This window comes from Cryptomeria japonica, chromosome 1, assembly GCF_030272615.1.
Source record: "Cryptomeria japonica chromosome 1, Sugi_1.0, whole genome shotgun sequence".
Lineage (NCBI taxonomy): Eukaryota > Viridiplantae > Streptophyta > Pinopsida > Cupressales > Cupressaceae > Cryptomeria > Cryptomeria japonica.
The window spans coordinates 361659451-361671543 of NC_081405.1; positions in this window are offsets into that span (position 1 = coordinate 361659451).

Sequence of the window (12093 nt, forward strand, 5' to 3'; positions counted from 1 at the left end):
TGACATCCTTTTAGCTTCTAACCTCAAATACAAATCATTAGGTAGGTCATCTACAACTTCAATGAGAAATTTCTTGTAGATATCTAGATGTAATATAATACTCTCCTCTATAGTGTTTTTATCTGCATCCTTGTAAGGATGATAGAGTTTATTTACATTGCTAAGGTTACCTTCATGTGTGATTTCATTTATCAGTTCCTCCGATGTAAGAGTGTCTAGTGCCTTAGGTTCTGATTTCTTCTTAGGAGTTACCTTCTTCTTGGTACCACTGGTCTCTCTTACAACCTATTTCTTCTTTCTTTGTGTCCTTGACTTCTTTGGAGATGGGGGCAGGTGTTGGTGAAGGTTTTCTTTTCTTCCTTTCAACTCTTTTAAATTCTACTGCTTTATCACTTTTTGTCTCAGAAGAAGTAACAACCAGGGAAACATGAGCTACCAGTGTCTGCTCTAACTGACATTTTACTTCAATAGAAATACCGCCAAGACTCATCAACCCTTCTGTAACTTATTTTACCATTTTTTAAAGCATCTTTCATGAATTTATCTCTTTTCTTTCTTTCCTTCATCATGGCTACATCACTTTCAATTGTTTCAGCACTACCAAATATTTTCTCTGATGGTTCTAGTGGAGCATCTAGGAGTATTTTTGCATATGATTCCAAGATGTGAAAGTCCACCTCATATCCCATTTTAGTAATCCATATGTTTTGCATTTGACTGATTCCATCCAAATTTCATCTCTCTTTAGTACAAAACATATTTGTTTATCATATTTGTCTACGATGCTTTGGGAAATCCTTTCCCTCTATTTCATTCTGGTTTGAAAATTCTTGAAGTAATCTTTGACCAACTGATCACTATTAGCTCCCATACCAGTGATTGCCTCCTTTATCTATTTTCCAACATAAATATCATAGGCGAAATCCTTATGATCTATGCTAGGGATCTCCTTAGAAAAGTAAAGCATTAAACATACCAACAGATTTCCAAATTTGAATGTTCCTTTCTTGTCACCTTTTATCTTATCCAAATTTTCTAGCAATTCATCCTTCAACCATTCACAAATATCAATCTTTGCATTGTTTACAATCATCTCATGTGCACTGTGAATGCATGAAATGGACACAAAATTCAATCTATTTGTGTGACCAACTTTATATCCAATTATCATGATAGCAAATTTAACATTTTTATCCTTTATGTCATTAACCCTAAGTGACTGGTTGTCATATGTAGCTCCGGTTAAGCTCAAAACTTCCTTGTTAGGGATTTTCTTCTTCTTGTCAGGTCTTGAACTGGTGGAGGGTAAACTAGTAACATCTTTGATAGCTTCCTTGGTAATCTTGAATACTAAGTCCAACCATATAAATTCTCCGTGAACTTTGCTAAGGACATAGCGGATAGCTTCATCTGAGAATTTTGGCATATGGAGGATGTCTATGAAACCTAAATCCTCAACTACCTTATGTTCTGGTTTCACTATCCCATCCTTGTCAGTAATTTCATTTATGTACATGTTCATCAAATCTTCAAATCCTAAACTTTCTATGTTGCAATGTATGTATGCCCTATGGTCTTTAGTGAATGCGACTCCCTTCGGGATTTTGGAAAATGCACCAATAGAATCATCCTATTTTCTATCTTAGGAATGATCTTGAAAATTGGTCTAGGTCGCTTAGTGTTTTCCACAATGGTAGGGTTTGCTACAAATTTAGGAACAGAAGACGAACATGCCATTGCGAAAGATAAATACCTCTTAACTGTGAAATCCTTGGATGCCCTAAAAAAGATCTTTACTGCTTTGCCTTTAGAATTCCTTTGCTCAATTTCTATCTCTTTGAATTCTTGGATGCTTGGTGAATTGAAATGAAAGGTTGCAATGCCTTTATAACCAAAATTTTGACTTACGACCGCAATAAATGCTCGTCGGTGAAGTAAAAAACTCCACATATCTATCGGTAAAAAAGAAATATAACTTCTTACCATCAACCGAGGGTAAATGCATGGTTTTTAATTTATTTCCTTACCCATAAGGATTATTTCTTAGTTGGATGAAGAATCTCCTGCCGGTGTAGGATTACCCTGTTCTACCGGTGCAGTGACAGATTCATCAACTTTCTGATCTCTCTTCCTAATCCATTGTTTTAAAAATTCATGCTTGATTCCATTCACCTTCTCTTTTCCTTTGTTATTAGATCCTTTATTGTTCACCGGTGAATTCTTGCTTCTACAAAATTTTGCAATATGCCTAATTTTGTTACATGAATAACAAGTTACATTGTTTCTCTGAATAGCCTTTCCATAACCTTGATTGGTTTGAGTTCTGCATTGATTAGATAAATGTCCAAATCTACTACAAACATAGAATTTCATATTCATTCTACAATTGTATGAGTTATGACCATTTTTATTGCATTTGGAACATTGACTGATGGGTAGGTTTGTATTCTAATTATTCCTAAATTTGCACTGATTTTCTCTATGACCAAATTTGTTGCAGTTAAAACATTTCCCATTAAATTTATAAGCATTAGGTTGCCTTACCATTTTTCTATGATCATGATTGTTTGCAATCCCTGAGCTTTCTCCATGTTCAAAGCCAAGTCCAATTGTTTCTCCATCAGGTTTTTGACTTTTCAGCATATCATCAAGATTATCTGAACTTTTCTTGAATTTGTCTTTGTATTCATTTGCAGTGACCAACTCACTTAACAAACTGCTAACATGTTTCAAAAGTTCATCTTTGTCATGTTTCATGTGGATCAAATTAGTTTTGAGAATATCATTCTCATAACTAAGCCTTTGAGATTCATATGATCTTTCATTTAGTCTTCTAGCCAAATCTTCCTCATTCCTCTTTCTATCTTCAATATCTTTGCATAGTCTCATGGTTAAATCTTGCATCTCATTCTTCATATTATTGTTCTCTTGTCTCAATTTGTCTGCAATATCTCTAAGAGTTTCTTTTTCTTCATCATCTTGATTTTTCAATTCCACATGTAATTCTTTTCTCTTGTTCTTTGCTATAACCAGGTTATCTTGAAGTGCTTTGATAAATTACCAAGCAGTTCTGAGTTCATCTTCTAGTTTGATATTCTTCAATTTTTCTGCATCAAAATCTTCAAGATCTCCTTCCAATTGTTGTCTCAAACTTTCAGTTGATACCAGTTTTAGAATCTTCCTCAAGTTGTTAGGCTTTCGTAAATAGAGGACTAGGCTCTGATACCAATTGTTAGATACTTGACCAGTCCCAAAGACACTGAGAGGGAGGAGTGAATCAGTGTCTAACCGGTATATGAAATATTTAAACTTTTTTGCAACTTTACAACCCAAATTAATGTATCGGTAAACAAGTAATAAAGCAATAAAGAGAAATAAGAGAGACAACATCAATGCACACCATAACACAAGATATTTTGGTGAGGAAACTCGGTAGGGGAAAAACCTCAGTGGGATTTGTGACCCACAATATTTACTCACTGGCCAATATGAATAAATATTACTGATACAATAGGGACCTACACATGCAAGAAGGCCAATAGCCTAGAGCTCATTGCTCAATCACAAAAAAGAGTCACACTGACTACAAAATTGGATGATTAAATCCAATGACAATGTACTACTCAAGATAGAATCTGCAATGCTTGATTCAGTACTGGTTTAAGCTCTATCAAATACCTCTGCCATAAACCTTTCTTCACTCTTCTATGCTCTTATTTCCTCATCAAAATTATTACATCAAAATACATACAGATATTCACTCTCATAATCCACTTGTATTAATCACCTATACATATTTTGCATACCTAACACACTTTTTCACATACCTATGTCACTCTTTAAATGACCTATAAGATCTCATACATATATGCGTCTTTACAATACATCATGTTGGCTATACAATATAATTTTGATGTCAGTTGGGGTGTCGGTAAAATCTTATGTCAGTGTAGACTGGGTGCCGATGTGAATAATCTCATTGTGCCTATCGATGCTGGTAGATGATGTTTGTTGTCGGTGTATGTTGTGAACCATATTACCAATTGGTTTCCATCAATGACAACATCAACTATTCTCATATGAGTGTAGAATGCTAATAGTAATCAAGTTCCAACTATATCAGGAATAACACTGCAAGAAGTAGATGTTCCAGAATACATGAGAGAATAAGTGGAAGGAATCAAAAATCTGTTTGCACCACTAAATATTCTTGTCACATATATGAGAAGAATGCAAGTAGTAGGAAGAGCTAGCAAAGAAGTACAAGGGGATTATTTTTCCCACTTCCCATCATGACTATTCATGGAGAGAAAAGGACCCCATGATTTGATGGGATGTAATAAGGAATAAAGGGAAACTCTTTCCCTTTACCCCACAAGGTACAAACAAAAGACAAAATGACCCTATGGGCTAGCGAGGGTAGTGTTATGAGGAAGGGGTAGAAAATAAAGAAGGAAAGAGACCTTACAGGCTAGTGGGATATGGTGCAAGTAAAGAGAATCTCATTCCCTCTATCTTGCGAGATATAAATAAGAGGTAAAGTGACCCTGCAGGTCTATGGGGGAAGTGTTAAAGGGAAGAGGTATTCCCTGCCATCCTATAATAGGAAAACAAAGAGAAGAATGGTGGTAAGGGGTAGTGGGGGACATGGAAGAAGATTAAGAGAATATGATAATGAATATTAAAGAATGTCACTTTAGTAGTTAGAGCTGGTCAAAGTAAGATCATGGTCATCCATTTCAAAATCAACAGTAAAGTTCAAATTTTCAAGCCACCAACTCGTTACTTTCGCATGAAAGAATTAATGGTGGATTAAATATGGGTAGCCTAAGAGAAATAAATATAGTTTATGCAGTTCATTTGTTCACTTAGCAGCCAGAAGATGAAGTGAGAAGAATTCTAAGTGACCAAAGGCAATTTATAGAGACCAGTCATGCTAAGAAGATTTCTAAACACAAGTAACCATTAAACCTACAATTCTATACTTTCATAAAAAATATCAGTAGGTTATCATACAATTTCCTATGTTTAAAAAGCATAATTAAAAACCCTAGATAGTGATCATGGCCCTTAAATGAAAGACTATAAATGACCCAACTATTGACAAAATCCCTGAGCAAGGAGAGAGATTGAAAACTAAGAGAAAGAAGTCCACCACCCTAAAAATCATGGAGGCCACTCCAATTGCAGTAATCCCAGCCTCTCCTCTAATTGATAATGAGCCTACCATTGAGAAAGACCCACCTATCAAGGCAGGGAGTTCAAAACCAAAGAGAAGAAGAGCCCCTTCTGCCAAAAATACTACACACCCACCATCAACCCAAACTTCACCAACTTCTCAAACCTCTACTACACAAACTCCAAGTGCTAAAGCCCTAGGCCAAAACACTGAGGAGTAATTGATGGAAATAGAGAAGAAGAAGAAGGGAGGGAGGGGTCTCCACAAATATTTGGTGGATTTATTCAAAGGATAGACCATGCAAAACTCTTTGAAGAATATATTTTTTATCAAGTGCTCAAAATGTAGAGATGTCATCACTACAAACATGGGATGAGACATATATTGCTTTTATTGAAATAGTGACAAAAATGCACGTATCTCAAACTTGTGGGTGCTAGACCTAGCTAAGTTGGTTGTTTCAAATGTTTTTGTGGAGCCTACCTTTATTAAGATTCTAGAAAATTAATACTATCCTAAGTCTATGACTATAAGGACAATCGATGGCAACATTTTGGTGGATGTAGGCGAGGAAGCAATAATCTCTTTCTTTGATTTAAATAGGAGTGCCTTAATAGAATTTGATTTGAAAAGGCTTGAAGATGAATAAAAAAAGAAGAAATTGGCACTAAGGAAAGAGGAAGTGCCAAGATATAGAAAGAAATTGTATCAAAGTGGAAGAAATTAATTGTTGCAATTAAATAAAGAGCCACTCGAATTAGTTTCATTCAAGAAACTATGTTGTGAAGACATATTACGCTCTATGTTAGGTTCAAGGAATTGATGGTAGAAGAACCAAGATTCTAGTAGGAATCATGATTATGGCAATGAAGATCCAACACCCTCATTCAAACAAGTTGTATTATTTTGCCACTTGTGTACAACATAAATTTCATGAGGGGCTGATGAAGGCAAAAAACAAAAATGTTCCAATAGATTTTAAGCATTACTTCCTCCTATGCCATTTCATTCTTTTTTAGAATATAATAGAATGGGTCCCCAACCTCAACATAAACATGTTTCATCCCATAAAAGGTGATAAATGGCCAGTATAGAGGTGGACTCAGATTTGGGACAAAGGATCCCGGTGGTCAAATTGTGTGACATTTTTTTTATCATTTTGTCATGAAGGTATAAGGATGGTGTGGGTTTCAATGTCCAAGGATTCCAAATAATATCATAAAAGTATTGAGGGAAAAGGATTCAAATCTAAATGATGTGTGATTCCCAGAGGGTGCATTCACCCATAACTTTGGTTATTTCTTTCTATATTTAGATTGTAAAGTGATTAAAGTTTATGGATGCCACTAGGAACCTCACAGATTGCCAGTTTTTGTTCCTTCATGGCTTGCATTCATTGAATTTATGTGGAAATTCATTTGGATGGAGAGATAATGGGTCAAACCTAAGAAAAATGGAACTCACTTGCCAAGATATGTAGCGTGTGGTGATTTTGTGGTAGGTTGTGACACTATAAAGAAAGTGTAGGAGTTTTTTTAAGATAATTTTCATTTGCAGAGTGTAAAAGAAAGAGAGTATGACCATGAGGGCTACATCAATGACCTCAAAGTTAACAAGATGAAAAGAAAATAAGTATTTCATGAGTCTTATGAATATGGAGACATGATAAGGAATTGTTCCCCCCAAGATGCATTAAACAAAAGAAAAATGTGAACATCCCTAATAGCCTTGAGAAACAAAAGAAGTAAAAAGATCAAAAATTTAGGGGATCTTGTTCAAACATTCCAAATGAATTTGCAAGAATATATCTTATGTTAAAAAACTTTGAAACAATTCTTGCAGAGGCATAAGGAGATTCATCTAGCAATTTGTTAGAAGAAATGTCTACCCACCAGCCCCTTAAAGATGCAACATATGATAGAAAGGGGAAGCAAGTCATGAGGGAAGAGTCTTCCAAGCCAACCCCTCCTTAACCAAATCCACAAGAGAGCCAAGCTCTCCCAAGATAAGAGAAGTGTCTTGAAATTGGTAGAGTCACTCCACTTGACCTTGTGGAGATTCTAGATGAAGAAGAGGATGACTCTGGAGTGTCTCCACCTTCCCCAACTCAAGATACATTTCTAGATGTAGAATTTTTTGATGAGCCAATTGTGTGTGTGAAAAGTGGACCTGTATCTATAAGCACAACACTTCAATCAAGTCATTACATGCATGGTTAACTAGATATAATCAATGAATAATAAACCATAACAAATCAACCCATTGCCTTCTAAAAGATGAGAGTATATGATTGCTCTCAGATTTTAAGCAATACCAGTGACTAGACAACATCAAGACGAAGGATTTTACCTATATGAACATGATGAATGCTAGATGGATGCAATATCAATCTAACAAGATTTAAGCAATATCAAGCTAAATGATTTAATCAATATGAAATAATTAATATGCAATATATCAATGAGTCTAGAGCAAAAATAGTATAATAACAATATATTCTCCAGCCTCTAGGATCTTTTTTGAATGAGAGATGAGAGCCTGAATTTATAGAAAATTCAGAAAGAAACCAACGACTGAGATCAAATGATGATGAGCGGTCAAGATTTTCCAAGAGGAAGCACAATCCAGGTAAATTGATGTGATTGGATGCTTTTCTCAGTTTTAAAGGAAATTGAACTAAAATTAAGATAAAATCAGAAAAAAAACTAATTTATTCTCTATTTCATTCAATTTTAAGATTTAATTGTTTCAATTGCTTTCTTTGAGATTGTCTATCAATTTTTAATTTGTTTTATCTCCAATTGATTTCTTTTCTCAATTTTTAATTCTTTCTTTTGGTCAATTAATTCCTTTTTTGATTTATTTCCTTTTTTGAAGATTTGGTGGTAAATTGATTTATTAAATTAAAATTAATTCCTCTTTCTTGATTTGATGGCAAATTGATTTATTTAATTAAATATGCTAGGATATTTAATAAAATAAATAAGATAATTGTTTAAAATGATTTACTTGGAATGATTTAATTAATTAAATAAATATTTAATTAATATTGAGTTATTAATTTGCCATGTGACATTTGATGATTAAAGAATTAATTGTGTGCTCAAGATTTATTTAATTGCCTTTGGTTAGGACCTTAGTGATGTTGTCGAGATTAGGGGCTCATGGTTTAGATGACCATTTTTAGGGTATTACATTTGGCCCTATTTGAATTAATGTGCGAGCATCACGTTGGTTCAAAGAATATTTTATGTCTAGGAGATACCAGTTTTGAACTTGATTGATCATGAACTAGATGAAAAGTGAGGTGTTTAGCTTGATTTGAAGTGATAAAGATGAATGAAGTCTAATTAAAGCGATACCATTCTTGAACTTGATTGAACTAGGAACGATAGAAAACAAAAGATACTGAATTTGAACTTGATTGATCAAGAAGCGGATCTTACTGATCTAGAACTTGATTGATCTAGACACAGTGAGTGATGATAAAAAAATTGATCTTGAACTTGATTGATCAAGATACAATGAAGAAAAACTATTCAGCTTGATCAAGAAATGAATACTGAACACTTGCTTAAATTTAGTGTGATCAAAGAAACTCTTTAAACCCTTGATTGAGTTTAAATGAATAATTAGCTTGATGAAAAGAGATGAAACTGATTAACATTAAGAGATTGATTTAGACGAAGACAAATATCAGCTTGATATGAAGTGATGAAATTGATATGCCCCTAGTGATTGAGGTCTTATTTGATTGATTTTATTTAGTTGAAAAAGATTTTCCTCGACTTTCGGTGAAGATTTGAAAATTTTCTTGACATTGAAAAATGTGAGGTCATAAGGTCATGAGTATGGCCCCTCAGAAGCGAAATCGAAAGATAGTGAGGGTACATAACAATTATAGGCAATTTCTTTAGTGATGATAAGTTGTTTGAGCACAAATTGATTTAGAGGAAGTTTTGAAAATTTAGCAAGAAATTGAGTGCAAAGTTGAAGAAAGAACGAGCTTTTGATGAAAAGAGCGCTAAGTGGTCCAAATTCTGAAATTGACTAGAAAAATGATCTTGAATTTTGATTTCGATCCCGAAAAAGGACTCAGGATGGTCAAATTAGCCAAGGGTACAATTTCTTGTCCATCGGAGCAAGTTGAAAAATTAGGTTTTTGGCTATATATGGGACAAAAGTGTCATTTTCAATTCATTTTAACCCTCCAAGTTTGAAAATTCAAAAAGCCTTCTGTTAAGAAAATGGTGGTCCCTACCCATTAGTATCGATTCGAGCACCAGAGGAGACATAATCGACCCCGAAACTATGAGCCAGTAGTAAGTGATCGATCATAAGCCTATTTGTGTTTTCAAATTTGAAATTTTTTGTTCATTTTTCAAGTTTTTCACATGTTTGAAGTCGGGCATCATGTTTTATCGTGTGAGACAAGATCTTGTCTCATATGAGAAACTGGCAAAAATTCTTTTGTCATTTTAGACCATTAGATTTGTCGATCTAGGGCCACCCATGTGTCATACGACAGGTCTGTAAAAAGACCATTTTGTCGTACGGAGTCTAAAAGTTTGTCATTTGAGCTTAGTTTGTCGTACTAGAGCTATTCCTGGCTCGTATGAGATGCTGCTTTTCTGTGTTTTGTTGTTTGAGAGATAGTGAGCAATTTTTAGGGTGTAAATGTGAAATTTTGATTTTGCATTTGACTTAGTTGGATTTGCATGATGTTTTACTTCTCTTGTAGGCTCATTTGGAATGTTTTCTGATGCTTTGTTGTTGGGGTTTTTTTGTTTTTTTTGCAGGTTCAATTACCTCCTGTGCTGTTCAAATGTATGTATCCTCCTACCATGGCATTAGTGCAACATTTATCTGAGGTTGAGCAGGCTCATATTGACTTGTGTGGCTTGAATCATCTGTTGGGATTACCTAATATCCGTGTGAATCACAGAATGCTCACGACATTGGTAGAGCGGTTTCATTCAGAGCATAATATGTTTCATCTACTAGTGGGGGATTTGACGATCACTCCTGAGGATGTATACAGGATCCTCCATATCCCTTTGGCTGGGGATAAGGTGGATTATGATTCAGGGTACCTTCCAGGATTGTAGGCAGTCAAGCATGTCTTTGGTGATCCTGGCATTTTGACTTGGTCCATGAGTTGGGATATACTTATGAGCAGGTACAGTGAGGAGTATCCTTCGGCATGCATCCTAGCAGGATTGATAGGCTATTTTCTGATGTTGGACAGAGGGCAGTAGGGCTTCCAGTGTGAATGGGGCCGGATGTTAGAGAGGTTGATAGAGACCCCTTAGAGACTTGGCTGGGGCTCTTGTTTATTGGCCCACATGTATCGAGAGATGCATGAGATCGTATATAGAGAGCGGCATAGCATGGCCATGGGTGTGTATATTCTGCAGGTGTGGGCTTGGGAGCACCTTCTCGTGTGTCGACCGATAGTAGCTGATAGTAGAGAGCTTGGGCAACTGATCATTTATAGGTATGCCAGATATATTACACAGCACCATCTGGGCAAGACAAACTTCTATAGATGGTAGCTTGATGACCTGATAGTCATTGTAAGGAGACCATATAGAGGTTTGAAGCCATGGGATGACTGGCGGGTAGTTTGCAGGGACCTATTTGTTACATGCCCACTGATTGGGAGGTCACAAACCATTATGGAGTGATTCATCGTTTCTTGGGTGATGAGGCAGTATGGTTGGCCTCAGGGGATCTCATACAAGTATACAACTTATGCTTGGTATGCTGATGAGGAGAGATAGGGATGTCTCTATGGTTATCATATGCTTTGGCGATGCAGGAGTTGATAGGGTTACACCGCCTGAGGTGGGATTACTTGGACGATGTAGCAGATGCAAGGGTATTGCCCTAGTATAGAGATCATTTTTAGTAGCATCCATTCCCATGTTTTATAGATCCAGGTGAGCAGGCTCCTCATATTGAGGATGTTGAGGATGATGCCCCCACACCAGCATAGGGATAGGGCTAGAGATAGGGTCAGGCACAGAGAGTTGAGGCTCCACGAGGGGGTAGTGGTGATCCAGGTGCTAGCAGTAACAGGGTGCCAGCTAAGGGAGGACAATAGAGGGGTGAGGGTGGATCCCTAGGAGGAGTGGGTGTGAGACTGGGTGGGATGGAGGAGGTGCAAGCAACACCTAGGCAGGTTCAGCAGTGGAGAGAGGAGCAGGGTGGGGCTAGAGCTAGAGGTGGAGATGGGGGTGGAGAACCTATGAGAGAGCAGGGGACAGACGCTGGACAGTCGATGAGGGCATGTCTTGCAGAGCTGCAGTCATAGTTCTTAGTAGCTTAGACTCAATTGGTGGAGTGAGACTAGCAGCTAGCTGAGATGAGGACTGAGCGTGATCACCAGATTGCCAAGTTGAGGACTAAGTGTGATCATCAGATTGCAGTGCTAAGAGTAGAGATAGAGCCTCTGTGACAAGAGGTCCTTCACTAGTCTAGTAGGGCATCTTACTATGTTATGGTGTATAGTGTTGAAGTTCCTGTTACGCAATAGGTGATACCCTACTCACAGTACATGGCACGGTCAGAGGGAGCATAGGTGCCTCATCAGGATCTCAGATATCAGGCTCCTCCTCCACCACCAGGTGATGAGGGAGAGGGAGCGAGATAGATGATTTCTTTTTTTGTAGCTCAGATATATATTTTTTGTAGACACACCCATTTTTTGTAGCCTATACGATTCTTGCTCCGATGGGAGTTTGTATATGTCTTTTTACATAATTTTGTACCTTATACTTGACATTATATATATATATATATATATATATATATATATATATATATATATATATATATATATATATATATATATATATATATATATATATATATATATATATATATATATATATATATATATATATATATAT